The sequence below is a fragment of the Pongo abelii genome, chromosome 12 (assembly GCF_028885655.2).
Source record: "Pongo abelii isolate AG06213 chromosome 12, NHGRI_mPonAbe1-v2.0_pri, whole genome shotgun sequence".
Taxonomy (NCBI): Eukaryota; Metazoa; Chordata; class Mammalia; order Primates; family Hominidae; genus Pongo; species Pongo abelii.
Window position 1 is genome coordinate 128,739,410 of NC_071997.2, and position 12,292 is coordinate 128,751,701.

Sequence of the window (12,292 nt, forward strand, 5' to 3'; positions counted from 1 at the left end):
GATTCAGGCAAATGGCTATCACTTTTACAACAGTTTTCAAATATACCAGGTAATTACAAACAGGAAATTATCTAGACAGTGAAGGATGATTCGGAGCAAGCTCTGAAGATTACTCTGTCTTGAGACTTAAGTTGGTTTTGACCTGGTTGTCCTCTGAGGGTCTTGGATTAACAAAATGCTGTGGAAACCAGCCCTGCCATTGAGTTGGAGGCAAGAACAGTGGAGGTGGAGCCGGCTGCCTCCAAAGGCCACGTTCACCATTCAGCAGGAAAATCCTACCTAAATGCCATACACTTCTGAGTCTCCTCTCTGAAATTATATGATGCCAAGTTAAGAGCACACACACTGGAGTAAGACAGAGTGGATTCTCACAAGGCATGCAGCCCCACCCTATCCCAGCACCTGCTCCATTGTTAGGAGAAGGGAGCTCTGACTGGGCGCATGCCAGTCAGCTAGGGCCACGGTACCTGATATGGTTTGGCTGTGTCCCCACCCAAATCTCATCTTGAATTGTAGCTCCCATAATTCCCACGTGTTGTAGGAGGGACCCAGTAGGAGATAATTGAGTCATGGAGGCGGTTCCCTCCACACTGTTCTCCTGGTAGTGAAAAAGTCTCACCAGACATGGTAATTTTATAAGGGGAAATACCCCCTTCACTTGGTTCTCATTCTATTGTTGCCTGCCACCATGGGAGACATGCCTTTCGCCTTCCACCATGATTGTGAGTCCTCCCCAGTCACGCGGAAACGTGAATCCGTTAAACCTCTTTTTCTTTATAAATTACCCAGTCTTGGGTATGTCTTTATCAGCAGCAGGAAAATGGACTAATAGAGGATCCCAGTCCCACTGAACAGCTGCCTTAAGAGGAAATGAATTCCCTCCCAGTGGGGGAGGTCAGAGGTCTGAGATGAGGGTGTCAGCAGCTTTGGCTTCTTCCTGGGCCTCTTCCCTGGGCTGGCAGACAGCTGTGGTCACCCTCATTGGATCAGAGCCCATGCTCATAACATTTTAACTCAATCACCTCTTTAAAAACTCTGTCTCCAAAGGCAGTCACATTCTGAGGTGCTGGGGGTTAGGATTTTTTCACTCTAGGAATTTGGGGGGACACAAGACAACCCACAGGAAGCAGCTAGGGTTGAGGGGGAAGGTCCAACTTGGCTTCTGGGAGCAGTTAACAGCTATGTCCTTCTGAATGAGTAGAATGGACACAGTGGGGCAGAAAGGGTTTTCCGGGGAAGGGAAGAACTCCACAAAAGCCATCACAAGGCAGAGCTATGACAAGTGGCAGAGCCTACTCACCTCCCCAGTGAACACTGGCCCAGGTCGGAGCTGCCCCAACAAATCGCTGTCCTTCCTCACCAGCTACAAGGGAAAGAAAGGTCACAGGAAAGGCTATGCAGCAGCACGGCCAGGCTGGCAGGTGCCCTCCTGCACTGCCAGCATCAGCCTTGGCACACAATCCTGGGTCCCACTGCACAGGCAGGGGCAGGAGCACCAGCCACTCCTGCAAAGATCGCAACAGCCAATTCTTCTGCCCATGAGGGAGCTACTGCACAGGACAAATGGGGCTGGAACGCACGGTGAAAGGAGGAGAGGCTTGAGTGAAACAGGATGGCAAGGCATAGGACTGAAGAGGAGGGAAAAGGAGGCTGTTCTATTCGTGACATCAACATGTTTCCGGTGAAGAAAAACATCTCTGGGAGTCCTCAGGCACAGTGAAAAGAACTCTGGTTTCCCAGAGACCCATGCTCTTTTTCTGCCTCTCCCCTTGCAGACCCTGTGACCCTGGGCAGTGCCTCACCTTAATAAACTTCTGGTTGCTTTTCTAAAATGCAAGTGATAGCAAGCTCCAGTAAGAGTTCTAGTGAGAATAAATGAGTAGCATCTACACAGTAGGTATGTCAAGTAGGTATGCAAAAAAGATCATGTCCTTCCCTCCCTTTGAGTGCATGAAGAGAAAGGCACATGGGAGAGCCATCCACAAAGGAGGAAAGGCTGCATGCCAGGAAACCAGCCCACCTTCGCCAAGGCAGCTGTGTGCATGAACAGCTCTTTAGGCCACCAGGCACATGCACTTAAGGTCAATTTTCCCCAAGCTAAGTTCTCCCTGTACATCTCTGGCTGCAGTTTCCCATCAGAACTTAAACTTGTCCAGAGGTTTGGGGCAACACATCATACAATTATCTGCTGCAGCTGAACTTGGGGCCAACGAGAGAGGGAATGCCAGTGTAGGGGGAGCCTTGTTCATTGCAACCAGAAACCCCTCCTCGCACCAATCACCCCAGGCCCTCTGACTACAAGCCTGTCTCCATGCGAATACCTCTGAAGGTAAAACCAGAAAGAACAAAACCTATTGACTTGTCTGCAGAAAGATTTGCGGCTGTTTGCTTTCTTGTAATATAAAAATAACAAGGTTGATGTGAGCAAACAGAAAGACATAAAGTAGCCAAAAGCTGTCAATAAAAAAGACAAAGCATTGTCTGCTGAAGTTCATTCCATTCCATGGAGGACTCTCTTTAAAGCAAGCTTTGTTCTCCCCGCAGTACTTAAAGAAAATGCTTCCTAAATGATTCAGAAATTTTAAGCTTTCATAGGTAAGCCTATGAGTAGAGTTCTGTGATTATTTTGGACATATAAAGAATAATATGTGTTTTTTTAGTTTTCTAATTTACAAATGAAAGTTCCTAAAACTAGCAGACTTAGCATATAATTAATGTCTCATAAAAATAAAAATATAGGTATGTGAGATAGAACCCTTTGTGTTTTTCTCATAAATTACAAAAGTATATACGTCAAAACTATCTTTCTGAACTCTGCAGTTTACCACCAAACTTTTCCAGGATTAGGACTCATAAATGTAGCTGAACAAGAGAATATCACATTACTGTTCGTTAAACCAATACAATTTAAATGTAACAGAAGAACAGATAAATAAGTTATTCTTATTTATAAATCTAAGATAAACAAAGTCTTAATTTAAGTACCAAAAAAACCCCAACTTCGTACCCTCCTTCATCTTTATGTTGGTGAAACTAAAATCCTTTATTTTGAGTGAAACTATCCATTTTCGCAGGGATTAAGGGAGGCGGTTGACTCTTGGGTTTGACTCTGAATCTGAAGTCCTACATCCCTATCTCCCTTCCCGACTCAAATGTTCAGAAGGTGATAACAAAGGGGTGAATTTCAATGAACTAAAGAAAACCTGGAATTATCCTTCTCAATCTCTTTCTGACCTTTTTAAAAAAAATTTTGGTTCCTGAGAAAAACCTGGTTTCTTAATAATTTGCCCTATCCCCTAAAAGTGGATAGCAGCCAAAAGTCACTTATTTGAGGAACCCAAAAGTGATGTAGTCCATTTAATGGATTTGTATTGACTCATTTAATATTAGGAATATAGGCATGATTTGTGCTCTCTAAGGGAAGAAAAGCAACCCCACACTTAAACTATCCACACCAGTGACAGAGGGTATGGAGGACTGCACCAAGCAACTGAAGAAACTGCCCAATTTTTCTTTGTCATTCTACAGTAACCCTTTTCATGATTACTGGTACCTACGCATTTCCATAAAATACTTCTGCCAAACTCCTATAGCTCTTCAAATCTATCCTATCCTCTTCAAATTGAATCAGGATAACACATCAATGTGACAATCTCATAACCTGTAGTAAGGACATGCAGCATCAGCCATCATGCAGTAGAGAATACACCCTATTTCTTATGTAAATTTTTCATCACAATCCAAATTTACATGAAGAAAATATTCCAAGCATTTATTTTTTTCCATAAGGTAAATATTGCTACTTTCAATAAATTCATCACCTCATCCACATTCTCATGGTGGGTGCCATTTTTTTTTCCCTCTAACCTGGTTATTTGACTTGTTCATACTTAACGAAACAGCTCCACGAAGTCAAAGAAAACACACTCCAGAGGACAGTAGCAAACCGTATTTCTAGTCTACCCATCTTTTTGGTTAAGAATTGGACTGCATCAGCCGGGCACAGTGGCTCACGCCTGTAATCCCAGCACTTTGGGGGGCCGAGGCGGGCGGATCATGAGGTCAGGAGATTGAGACCATCCTGGCTAACACAGAGAAACCCCATCTCTACTAAAAATACAACAAATTAGCCGGGCGTGGTGGCGGTTGCCTGTAGTCCCAGCTACTCAGAAGGCTGAGGCAGGAGAATGGTGTGAACCTGGGAGGCAGAGGTTGTGGTGAGCCAAGATCGCACCACTGCACTCCAGCCTGGACGACAGAGCGAGACTCCATCTCAAAAAAAAATAAAAATAAAAACATAAATGGAACACATCAACCTGTTTTTGAGAGGACTTAAGTCACTTTAGTAACTAATTTTCACATTAAGCAATTTTTCATCAGTTATTTTTTTTGTCTACTGAACCTTCACCTTCCACACTGGTGACCAACATAAAGCCACGGGGTGAACAGGTGTTCCCCACCCAACTCCCATGCATATGTGCCATAGGTTCTGCCTGATCCCACCACCCCCAGCAAGATGGGATCCTGTCCACACCTTTGCTAATCAGGCTCCTGATTTTGTGGGGAGTGGGTACTATTCAGCTGACTGTAGCACCCCTTCCTAAGGCATGAGAACACCCTGAACTCCCAGGAGGAACCTGACCTGCATCCCCACCCTTCCTTTGCTTACCACCCTTATTACTCGCCGTGCCTCTCTGGCAGTCTCTCTGGCTTCCTGCAGTCAGGACATAACTATGTGTCCCTCTCCCCCTTCCTGCCTCCACAAACATTCACTTATATAAAACATTTACACAGAATAAAAGCCAATTTAAAACAAAAACAAAAGCAGCACTCCACTGCAATGGCAAGCCACTCTTCACAGGAACACACTGTCCTCAGAGAGCATCCTGGCACGGCACATCCCGCCTCACCCTGACCTCGAAGCCGGTCTATGATCCACAGCCCACCAGGATCCCACTCCACTCACCCTCTCCTTGACATTTTCTCTTTCTCTATCAGTCCACACTAACCTGTCCTTTGCATGACCCTCCTCTAGCACTTACTGGTCACATCACGCACTTCCCCATTTAATCACATCTGACTCTAAAATATTTTTCAACCCTGATTTTTCTGGTCTTGTTTACTACAGAGACATGCAGGGAGACCTTAGCTTGGGGAAAATTGACCTTGAGTGCCTGTGCCTTGCGGTCCAAAGAGCTATGCGTGCACACTGCTGCCTTGAAGCAAGCAGGCTGGTTTCCTGGCATGCAGCCCTTCCTCCTTTGTGGATGGCTCTCCCATGTGCCTCTCTCTTCAGGCACTCAAAGGGAGGGAAGACATGACCTTTTTGTATACCTACCTGACATACCCGTCTTGTATGTGCTGTTCATTTATTCTCACTAAAACTCTTACAGGTGATTGCTGTCACTCGCATTTTGCAGAGTGGCACCGTGAAGCCCATCAAGATGAGGCACCACCCAGGGTCACCAGACCTGCAATGGGAGAGGCAGAACAGGAGCATGAGTCTCTGGGAGACCAGAGTTCTTTCCACTGTGCCAGTGGACTCCCTGGCATGCATTCCTCTTGCAAATTCCACCTGAAACAATTTGTGAGTCCGTTCTGATCAAGAAACAAGATCTCATCTCACCAGAAGACCTCATAGATTGATCTTGGGCCTTTTCTCCCATTCTTTGTTTATTGAGCCTACCATTGAGACTGGGCTCGCCTTAGTTCCTGGGTCAGGCAGGAGTCTTCCCTGAAAGCAATGCCTGTCAACTGTAGACCTTGAAATTCCACTGACTTCATACTAACAACACCCTCTCACACACATACCCCTGGAAATGTATCCTTTGCCCAAAACCCTCTATTTAATTGAATTATAACTTCAGGTTAAATGAATGACCCAGAAATACCATTTCCCTGCTTCTGTTATCATAACCACTCCCTGCACATCAGCACTGTGCTGTCCACCACCTGTCGGCCTCTTAGTTAATATCTTTGGATAGATGTTTGGCCAATTTGGCCAGTCCTAACACCAAATCCACTCTCCCAGGCTGGCATCCATTAGACCAATGGTGAGGTCTTAGCAGGCTTTACCAATCCTATCTGAGTAGTAGTGTAATTTTCTGATTTTGACAAGCATTAGGTAGACCATGGGTTTCTTTGAGACAGCAAAAATCTAACACTTCTCATTGCACATGTAGTCAATAATGACAGGCACCATTCCCTGAAAACCTCTGTGTTTCATGCACTATGTTAGGTGTTTTATAAACATTACCTTTTTTCATTGAGAACCCTTTTTACAAATAAGGGAAAAGAAACACAGATGCGAATTGCTTTGCCACAACCCATTCATCTAACATATGTTTTATTCAGGATTTAAGCCTGAATTATACTGGCTCCAAAGTATGCGCTCTTTTCCCTGGACAAAGCCCCTACTTTGTAATTCATATAAGGCTGTGTAATACTATTTCAGAGTTCCTTTACTTAGCATCGATGTTCCTTAAAGAAAGAGATTCATTTGTATATTCATATACTTCCCTTACAGTAAAGCTAAGAAATAAATAACACAACTGACAATTTCTTGATTAATTTATTAAGCAAAAACCATAGTGCAAATAAACTTCTAAGTTAGGCATATGGTAAAAGTATAATACATATATGTTGAATGAAATCTGAGAAATTATTGCCACTTCTTGAAATTTATATTTACAGGATGCAAGAATAGCCAAGCTAAAAGTCATCTAACCCTCAAATAATGAAACTGAACATTCTCTACTGCCCGATATTTACAAATAGGCAGTAGAAAAAAAAATTTGAATTTTTACTTTCTATATTGAAAATGGTACCCCTCATTAATGATGGCTAAAACACTCTGGGCTTTGTATATAAACAAACTTAAGAAGACTCTGCAAGGTGAAGAGAGGAAGACCTACTGGACAGGAACCTTGGGGCCCAAGGAGGAGCAAAGTGGTGAGCTCCATACAATTCTTCCTAGTCTCACGTATCCCACACCTAATCTCACGTATCCCACACCAGATCTTGGAAAAGCTAGCAACCCAAAAGCATCAATGGCCTCCAACAATAAAAATTAAAGAATGCCATGTGAATCTTGTTATCTCTCACCACAAGACAAGGAATGTGGCAGCCAAGAAACCCAGAAAACCTTTAGATGATAACTACGCTATTCCAGGCAAATGCTGTGGGAAATGGGACGTGGGGCACGTATGGCCCCCTCACCTTGCTGTGAAGGACAGGAAATCTATCTATAGACTCAAGAAGCTGAGAAAATAACAAAAAGGATAGGTCCAAAGAAATTCATGTCAAGACACATCATAATCAAACTTCCAAAGATTTTTTTTAAAAATCTTGAATGCAGTGAGAGAGAAAAAACTTACCTATAAGAAAAAACACAATTTGAATGACAGCAGATTTCTCATCAAGAACCACAGACGCTAGGAAGATACAATGCAATATTTTCCAAGAGATCAAAGAAAAGAACTGTCAACCTGGAATCATGCAAAATCATCCTGTAAAATGAAGAGAAAATCTAGGCTTTCTCAGATAGAAAAACTAAGATACTTTGTCACCAGCAAAACTATCTTAAAGGAATGGCTAAAGAAAGTTCTCTAAAAAAGAAGAAAATGATAAAAGGAGAAACCTTAGAATGCCAAGAAGAAAGAATAAAGTAAAAAGATTATTCTTCTCTTTTTAAGTTTTCTAAATTATGTTTGAAAGTTGAAGCAAAAAATCATAACATTGTGTGATGTAGTTCCCAAAGTATGAAGACAAAATATAAAAAATAAAAATACTACAAATGGAAAAGAACAAAGGGACTTACAGGTGGATAAAGCATTTACACTTGACTCAAAGTAATAAAATGTCAGTGCCAGCAGACTGTAATAAGTTTTATATATATATACAATTTAATACCTAGAGCCATTAATAATTTTACACAAAAAATACACTAAAAGGTAGTTGACATAAATCCAAATGGAATTCTAAAAAAAGATACAAATAAAACACAGAATGGCAGAAAAAAAATAACAGAGACCAAGATCAGAGGGAACAAACAGAAGAAAAATGCAATGGCAGAATGGCCTTAAGCCATAGGCATGCTTAATCTCTAAAGATTATTTTATCAATTAGTTAGTTAAAAGTTGTGTCTTCAAAATGAAGCAATTAAAAATAATTCTAATATATTTCATTATATGTTTTAGTTATCACCTGGAAAAGAAGAATTAACCAAATTATTACTTCATATATTGCTAAGGAACTAACCAAATTACTACTTTATGTATTTCTAAAATTTGTATTCATTTCTAATTTGTAGACTAGGTAATAAATTGTTTATTTTCTACTACAACTTTGATGAATCCTAGAAGTCAAACAAACTAAAGTAAGATATTCATAAAACTGATGAATATATCTTGAGGCTTACTTTTGCTCTAGGTAACAGAACTTATGAATTTAGGTGGTAGACAACCACTGCTTTTGTAACTTTTTATTACTCCCCCACCACCATCTCAGAGGACTATAGCCCCATATGGCTTTGAAAGCCATACTCAATTCATCTCTCTATGGGTGTCCTGTGGATTGGCTTAACCCTAGATACAGGAAAAGCATGTGGCTCTGGCCTAGTCATTCAGAGAAACTCAGCCCTTTGGCCAAAGTTGGCTAAGAATATGACCCAGTCCCACTAAAAGAGACACAGGGAGATGGTTGATTGACGAGCGAGGATCAAGTGCTCTAATTATCTCTGGACTTGGATCCAAGCACATGAAAACTCTTGACAGATAACCTACTTCATGTGAACACTAAGAATAAAGCCACCACTGATGAAAGTTGGGCAACACAGATTGGGAGAAGGTCTCTATTGGGCTCCTGGATTGAGTCATTCTTTTTTTTCGCAACTTGTACTTTAGGTTCAGTGATACATGTGCAGGTTTGTTACATGGGTAAGTTGTATGTTGCCGCGGTTTGGTGTACAGATTATTTTGTCACCCAGGAAATGAGTATAGTGACCAACCCAATAGGGAGTGCTTCTATCTTCACCCTCTTCTCACCTTCCACATTCAAGTAGGAATTTTGTTTTCTGTATCTGCATTAGTTCACTTAGGATAATGGCCTTCAGCTCCATACACTTTGCTGCAAAGGACATGACTTCATTATTTTTTATGGCTGCATAGTATTCCATGGTGTATATATATCACATTCTTTTTATCAAGTTTAATGTTGATGGACATCTAGGTTGATTCCATGTCTTTGCTATTGTGAATAGTATTTCAATAAATATATAAGTGCATGTGTATTTTTGGCAGAATGATTCATATTCCTTTGGGTATATACCCAATAATGGGACTGCAGGATCCAATGGTAGTTCTGCCTTAAGTTATTTGAGAAATCTCAAAACTGCTTTCCACAGTGGTTGAACTAATTTCCACTCCCACTAGCAGCATATAAGTGTTACCCTTTCTCCACAACCTTGCCAACATCTGTTATTTTTTGACTTTTTAATAATATCCATTCTGACTGATGTGAGATGGTGTCTCGTTGTGGTTTTTACTTGCATTTCTCTGATGATTAGTGATGTTTAACATTTTTTCATATGCTAGTTGGTCACTTGTATGTCTTCTTTATATATATATATATATTTTATTATACTTTAAGTTCTAGGGTACATGTGCACAATGTACAGGTTTGTTACATATGTATACATGTGCCATGTTGGTGTGCTGCACCAATTAACTCGTCATTTACATTAGGTATATCTCCTAATGCTATCCTTCCCCCCTCCCCCCACTCCACAACAGGCCCAGGTGTGTGATGTTCCCCTTCCTGTGTCCAAGTGTTCTCATTGTTCAATTCCCACCTATGAGTGAGAATATGCAGCATTTGTTTTTTGTCCTTGCAATAGTTTGCTGAGAATGATGGTTTCCAGCTTCATCCACGTCCCTACAAAGGACATGAACTCATCCTTTTTTATGGCTGCATAGTATTTCATGGTGTATATGTGCCACATTTTCTTAATCCAGTCTATCATTGTTGGACATTTGGGTTGGTTCCAAGTCTTTGCTATTGTGAATAGTGCCGCAATAAACATACGTGTGCATGTGTCTTTATAGCAGCATGATTTATATTCCTTTGGGTATATACCCAGTAATGGGATGGCTGGGTCAAATGGTATCTGCTCATGTCCTTTGCATGTTTTTAAAGTGGGGTTGTTTCTCGCTTATTTAAGCTCCTTATAGATATTCTGAATATTATACCTTTGTCAGATGCATTGCTTACAAATATTTTCTCCTATTCTATAGGTTGTCTATTTATTCTTTTGATAATTTATTTTGCTGTGCAGATGCTCTTTAGTTTAATTAGAGTCCATTTGTCAATTTTTGTTTTTGTTTCAATTGCTGTTAGAGTCTTCATCATGAAATCTTTGCCAGGGCCAATGTCTGGAGTGGCATTTTCTAGGTTTTCTTCTAGGGTTTTTAAAGTTTTTGATTTTACATTTAAATCTATGTGCTATAAGAAAGGGTTCCAGCTTTAACCTTTGCATATTGATAGCCAGTTATCCCAGCACCATTTATTAAATAGGAAGCCTTTTTCCCCATTGCTTGTTATCATTGGCTTTGTCAAAGATCAGATCCTTATAGGTGTGTGGTTTTCATTCTGGGTTCTCTAACCTGTTCAGTTGGTTTGTTTGTGTGTCTGTTTTTGTACTGTCGCCATGCTGTTTTGGTAACTGTAGCCTTGTAGCATAGTTTGAAGTTGGGTAGTATGATGCCTCCAGCTTTGTTCTTTTTGCTTAGGATTGTCTTGGCTATTCAGACTTTTTTTTCATATGAATTTTAGAATATGTTTTCTAATTCTGTAAAAAACGTCATTGGTAGTTTGATAAAAACAGCATTGAATCTGCACATTGCTTTGGGTAGTATGACAATTTAAACAATATTGATTCTTCCTATCCATGAGCATGGAACATTTTTCCATTTGTTTATGTTGTCTCTGATTTCTTACAGCAGTGTTTTGTAATTTTCATTGTAGAGATCTTTCAACTTCCTGGTTAACCGTATTCCTAGACATTTTATTCTTTTTGTGGCTACTCTGAATGGGATTACATTCTTGATTTGGCTCTCAACTTGGACATTATTGCTGTATAGAAATGCTACTGAATTTTGTACATTGACTTTGTGTCCTGAAACATTGCTGAAGTCGTTTGTCAGTTCTAGGAGTCTTTGGGCAGAGACTATGTGGTGATATAGATATAGATATAGATATAGATATAGATATAGATATAGATATAGATAGATATATAGATATAGATATGGATATATAGATATAGATATAGATATAGATATAGAATTATATCACCTGTGAAGAGAGAGACTTTGACTTCCTCTCTTCCCATCTGGATGCCTTTTATTTCTTTCTATTGCCTGATTGCTCTGCCTAGGATTTGTAGGTCATTCTTGAATACTTAATATTTTTCATGATGTGAGTCAATAAATTCCCTTTTTTCATAAGCCAGGTAAGTCTAGGGTTTCTGTCATTTGCAATCAACAACAATGTGCTGACTAACCTAGTACAATGTGGAGTGAGAATTTTTCATTTTACTTGTTACTTTCCAAATTATCAGTATTCCTTATTTGGTGAAGGGAAGAGGGTGGTGATGAAGCAGACACCAAGACTTTGTAAAGACTCAGAGCAAAGAATAACGCAATTGGTCAAAATATGACCTAATTTTTCAGTGTTGCTTCCTGCTCTTCTTGAAGTGAACATGTGTTCTTTATTTCCAATACAGACCTTCATTAGCTTGTAATGCCAAGTTAGAAGTATCCTTGCAAGAGCAGAACAATGTATTTTTTTGGTACAAAAAGCTGTCATATTCAATTCTGCTCAGTGCCAACACCAGAGACGTACTCAAACATGATCACAATTTACTATATAAAAATTTAAACATTTTATACACAAGGAAGAAGTAATTGAAACAATACCAGTGGGAAGATGGATTTGGGATGAAAATAGCAGAATGTAGCAGAATTGTGCTATTAACCCTAATAAAGTTGTTTCTGTTTAAACTTTGTAGAATAAAACAGCTTACCATTTTATTTTCTCAGAGTTTAAATGATAAGGTCTTCTAGGTAAAAAAAATATATATATATATATATATCTGAATAAACTAATAAGAAACTTTGATATTTCAAGCAAGTTATACCAATTTGGAAAAATAACTACAAATTAAAAACACAATTGATTTCCATAGAGTCTAGGCAAGACACACATTGTCATTTTGCTTTAAACTTCTAAAACAGTC

General features: G+C 39.9%; 1 long non-coding RNA gene across 1 annotated transcript in view; it reads right to left on the minus strand.

Annotated features, from left to right (window-relative positions):
- Window positions 1–5,274: 5,274 nt before the first annotated feature.
- LOC129057775 (uncharacterized) overlaps window positions 5,275–12,292 on the minus strand; it is a 57,067-nt gene continuing 50,049 nt past the window's right edge. The window contains exon 3 of the long non-coding RNA XR_008522545.1: window positions 5,275–5,471. This is a non-coding gene — a long non-coding RNA (uncharacterized LOC129057775). The remainder of the gene's footprint in view (window positions 5,472–12,292) is intronic.